Source organism: Phoca vitulina, unplaced genomic scaffold (genome assembly GCF_004348235.1).
Source record: "Phoca vitulina isolate PV1807 unplaced genomic scaffold, GSC_HSeal_1.0 scaffold1, whole genome shotgun sequence".
Taxonomy (NCBI): domain Eukaryota; kingdom Metazoa; phylum Chordata; class Mammalia; order Carnivora; family Phocidae; genus Phoca; species Phoca vitulina.
This window is the reverse complement of record NW_022589704.1, coordinates 82,817,262-82,823,105: the sequence shown is the minus strand read 5'-3', so window position 1 is coordinate 82,823,105 and position 5,844 is coordinate 82,817,262.

Genomic DNA, 5,844 nt, shown 5'->3' with positions numbered 1-5,844 from the left:
TGCCATACCTGCATCTGGTGATAAGCCTAATGTCATCAAGGACTTCAGCTGGGAAGGGCAGATAGATATAAAGGAGTGGAGACCAAAGAACGACAGGAGCCTGTGAGGGCAAACTGGAACCACTCCTGTCCCTCACTGCCTCCAGCATCAATAATGCAGGTGATTTGCAGGGAAATGTGGCACCCCTTGTGCACATGTGCAGAGCTCAGGGCTCTGTGTAGTTGAAGGAAGACGTCCTTTAGGTCTGATTACACCCCCAAGATGAATGAGAATATCAGCAATTACATAAGTAAGTGAGTGACAACAAGACCCACTCGGGTGACTTAGACCATAATAGTGTCTGCTTCTTCACTACTGCCTTGCAAATCTCACACAAATTTCTCTGGTGGCCCACTCTGACCCAGGAACCTATGGGAAAAGGAATTCTGGGAAATGTAGTTCTAGCTAAGCTGACACAGGCTAAAGATACCACAAACAGTTTCAAGAAGCTTCTGATGGCAAAATGTAATTTGAGAAGTGCTTAGCTAGTCACATTTCCAAAACTGTTCTTGTTCCCCAGTCTTAGGAAGCCCTCTGCTCCAATGGAGTCTTCTGTGGCTACTCTTGGTGACCTGCACATTGTTTGAGAACTATATTCTGGCAAAATTGAATGATATGAGGACAAGACCACCACCCAATTTCAAGACCTCACCCTCCTTTCCTTTAGTAGTACTATAAAAACAAAAATTGTAAAGAAATTATTTAGGATGTTATGTTCAGAAAGCAGAGTGTGGTCAATGGTTAAGAATGTTGACTCTGGGGTTAGCCTTGGTTTAAACCCTGGCCCTCCTACCAGTTAGTTAGATGCTCTGGGGCAATCTCTGTTTGAGCTTTATCATCTGTGAAATGGGGATAATAACAACAATGGCCGCCTCTCGAGTGGGCCTTAAATATTTCAAACATATGAAGTGCTTCAGTCACTGCTGTGCTTACTAAATCTTGGCTAATATAACTACACCAGAAATCCACTTTAATAATAATTTGTTGTACAATATTTCAAAGTCTCCGTGACTAGAAAAAGTGATCTGCCTTTATCTTTTTAAAGATAGCCTGATCTTGGGCGCCTGGGTGGCTCAGTTGGTTAAGCGACTGCCTTCGGCTCAGGTCATGATCCTGGAGTCCCTGGATCGAGTCCCACATCGGGCTCCCTGCTCAGCAGGGAGTCTGCTTCTCCTTCTGACCCTCCTCCCTCTCATGCTCTCTGTCTCTCATTCTCTCTCAAATAAATAAATAAATAAATCTTTAAAAAAAAAAAAAAAAAAAAAAAAGATAGCCTGATCTTCAAAAGAAAACACTATGCTGGATATGGTTCTCTATTTTGATACTACACCTTGTTATTTATGTTCCTATGAGAGAAACCTGTCCTGAACTGATTTTATTAAGGCACTTGGCTTTGCCATCTGCTTTAATCTGAACGCCCATGACCTAAATTAAGGTGTTCATCATTCTCTTCTCTTCCCTTATCTCATGGATTTGGACAAGGAGGTTTGCCCTTAAAAAATGTGAGAGGGACCAATGCATATATCAACAACTACTTAAAGCTTTTCTTTTTCTTTTTTTCAGTTATGTTCACTCAAAGCTATTGACATAGGAAGTATTTCCATTGAGTCTGGGAACCACCAGTAGCCCCAAAGTGTTGATCACTTGATGTGTGAGTAGATCCTGCTCATCCTGGAAACCCATTCTATGGAATATTACTCTGCCCCACACTTCACGGTAATGAGTTAACAGAAGGTGGCTAGAATACTAGGCAGCTGTCTTTCTGAGCTCTCAAGGGGAGCAGACTGAAATTTAGAGCCAAGTTTGTCCATATTTGACCATTTTCACCTTGTGAAGTTGTGAATGGAATTTCCCACCATGCATGAGGTGGAAAATGTGAGTAATTGCATTTGAATGGAATTTCCCACCATGCATTAGGTGGAAAATGTGAGTAATTGCATTGTGAGTAAAATATATATTTTATTATCATTCTTAGAGTTGAGGAAATTATGTTTTCTAGCTTTGTTGTACATAGATCAAAGAAGAGACTCTCATTTATGCCAGATTTCACTATATCTTAAACGAGCTATTTTTGGTGAGATTATGAGGTAACCAAAACTCTTTCTAGTTTAATTTTACCTTTAACTGGATTCAGATTGCTTTAACTGAAGAGTCAAAGGGCCTGACCTCTAATTCATTAACATAATCAGAAGCACATGTAAGCTACCGGCTGCCAATCTGCTTGCAAGTCAGTGACTACGGGATACACACAGCAGTCTTAGAGGGTTTACTCAGTGGTACTCTGAGGGGGTATTTTTAGGTACATGGCAGAGGGGAAAAATAGAAAGGGAAAGAAAGAAATACCATATAGTATGTAAAAGTTTGCATATAAATTGGCATCCAACTTTTCCAAAAGTGTAAGTCAATCATTTTTCAGATGGAAGAATCATGGAAATAACCCCTCCTTGCCCCCACAAATATTCATCCCTAAGTTTTATTTATTCTCTAATTCCTGAAAATTCCAGTGGCAGGTGATTGTAATAGTTCCTTACAAGACAAACTCTCTTGTGGAGTATTAGTTCTCAAAGCAAATTAACTTTTGGTAAGAATTTAAATAGCAGAGGAGGAGAATATAAGGCTGAGAATGTGCCTCCTGACACACATAGAGGTTAGGAGAGCAGAAAGAAAACCCTTTGTTGAGCTGAAACAAGAGCACAATAATGTGGGTGATAGCTGAGCACTGCCTGACCCTTAGGGATTCTACCCTAGGAGAATGTTTGCAAATGCCCTCCTTCTCCAGCTTTCTGTTTTACTTCTAAAACATCTCATTTTTGTAGAAACATTCTCATTTTTTGTGAACACCTTAGAGAAATAAATTAGATAAGGTAAAATTCAGGCTTTTATTTTCTTTTCCTGCCATCTGGCAAAAGGAACAAAAATATATGGGATATTTCCTAAAGTGCCATAATAAGAAGTAGTTTATCTCTTTAGTTTTGGTATCATACCCTACCCTACCTCTTTATGCTGGAGTCATCCTATCTGATTAACTCACCTGTACGTGGTGGAGTCATCAGAACTGATTAACTCTGGTTATTGTAGTCCTCATTGCCTTACTCATATCTTTAACTAGGCAGAGAGATTTGTCCCTGGAGACAAATTTCATGTCTCTTGGTTGTTCTTGAATTTATGTTGCTTTCGTTTTACAATTTAATTCTCCAAATCATATTTCTGTATTGTACACAAAACTTATGTCTTTGTCTCATAAGTCTGGGGCACGAGAAATATTGATATTTTTGTGATCCAGAAACACCCTTCATCCGTAAACTGATCTGAGAGAACGATTTAATTACTTTATTGTTAAGCATTCATTGTGAAGCTATTTTAATCTCACCAAGATTCTCTTTGCTAACTGTTTTCTCCCACAAATATATTTTGATGAACCAAAAAAAAATTTTCATTAACTCAGTCCCTGATACAGTAACTGGTAGATAGTAATTACTCAATAATTTGAATGGACTGGTCTGATATTTTATATAAAGCAGCTGAGATTAAATGAGAACGTACCTAATGGCCCAGATCTGAAAAGCTAGCAGTAAACCTCCTATAATTAACTCTCAGTAGCCAGTGTGTGTTATCCATTTTGCAGAACATTTACTATTCCACGCCCATTTCCTACTACTCATCACTTACTCCATGGTCACCTGTCTTTCCTACCACCCTTCTCAGGTGGACTTTCTATAACACTGCTCAAAACTCTTATGTGGCTTGAGGTCTCAGTTTTTCTCAAAGCACTGTTGGTATCAGCTGCTTCTGTAACTCCTACATCATTTTTTCTTTAATCTGTCCTATTTTTGAGAGAATTATGGTAGACAGAGCAACTTTCAAGCCAGAAGGAATTGGGTTAGAATCTCCTGCAGGTGGGCGCCTGGGTGGCTCAGTTGGTTAAGCGACTGCCTTCGGCTCAGGTCATGATCCTGGAGTCCCTGGATCGAGTCCCGCATCGGGCTCCCTGCTCGGCAGGGAGTCTGCTTCGTCCTCTGACCCTATCCCCTCTCATGTGTTCTCTCTCTCTCTCAAATAAATAAATAAAATCTTTAAAAAAAAAAAAAAAAAAAAGAATCTCCTGCAGGTATTACCTGCCTTCACATCAATGAGGCAACTAATCCCATGGGGACTCACTGTCCTCACCTATAAATGGATAAATGGATGCAATGGCTGTGTCATAAGGTGCTTTTTGTAGAGTAATAGTTTTCAATAAATTTTCCTTCTTTATACTTTGCTTATTTTCTTTTGCCTCCCTAGTTCGGGACTTTGTGGTTTGTTTGCTGGCATCTTTTATTTCTTTGCTAATGAAAATTATGTTTCCTTCCACTTAACACCAGCGTTATTGCCCAGATGTGGCAAGCATTCCCCTCTCAGGTGTGTTTCCCTGAAAAGCACCTCACCCGTCATTATTATGGACCATGTTATTGGAAAACGGAAAGCGATTTTTCACAAGCGTGTTCTGTTTGGATTAGCATCCCCGACCTCTTTTGGATGACTTGGCATTGGATGGACAGAAATACATGTTTAGTCTTTAGTTCTATACTTTAAATAGAACATCCGGACTCTATGACCTTGTTTTCCATCATTATTTTGCCTAATTATTGGACAACAAATATTTTCATGTTTGTCTCTATTCTTACATGGATGGGAAAGGAAACATTTAGCTCTTAAAGTAAAACAACAACAACAACAAACAGACAAACAAAAAACTGTTTGCTTTTCAAGACTAGCATTTCTTTCTTCAGTGCCTTGCTATTCAAGGTATGGTTATTGGATCATTAACATAAGTATTCCTCCGAGAGCATGTTAGAAATGCAGAACCTCAGGCCCTGCCTAGACCTAATAAATCGGAATCTGCATTTCCTCAAGATACCCAAGTCATTTCTATGCACAGTAGAGCTTGAGAACGCCTTTGAAACGTATTGATTAAAAAAAAAAAAAAAAAATGAAAGCCATTTTTAGCCTGGAAAAAAGACCAGAAAAATAGAGGCAGCATTAAAATATCACTCATAAACTAGCAAATGGGGGCTGATAGAAAGTCTTACTTTTTAAGCCTGCCATAATAGAAATGATAAACTAATTCCCAGTAGAAGTGACAGCCCACAATGTCACTCATGACAAAGGAGAGGGTAGGGTAGGATTTTCTGCTTAGTGCTGAATGAAGCCATGGAAAATGTTGTTCGTAACCACCCCGATGTTTTAAAGAAAAAATTACCAAGTGACATATTTCTAGATTAAAAGGAAATATTTAAACTGGCTTTCAATATTTAAAGCTTACTTAACTAGTAACACTTCGCCTGACACTGACTCGTGTCATTTTATTTCATTCTTCTTTTGATCCATGCAAATAGTTACAAGGTTTAAAATATATCATCATGTCACCTTTTTGAATAGATGAGATGAAAGAAGTTTTTAATACTGGGTGATGAACCCTATGGCCAAGCCTTGATGAGACAATGCTGGCAATAAAGCAGTGATTCTAGGCAAGAAGAAAGCCCTTTTCCCCTTTTTACAAATAATGAAAATGCATTATTTATACCTCCTTTTTCAGTATTGTTCTCACTGGTAACTGATGAGAAGTTTTGTGACCATTTATTCGAGGTGCTTCTCTGAATGTCGGAGTCGTCTGTCTCGATTTTGTTTGTGGCATCAAAACATGGCAAATCATCAGTATCGTTTGGTTTGGTCCATGATTGGAAAAGATGCAAAGGGTATCACAAGAAGCGTTAACATAAAATAAAATGATTTCTGTTCTGCTTTCTTTTAAACGGACTCGGGCTA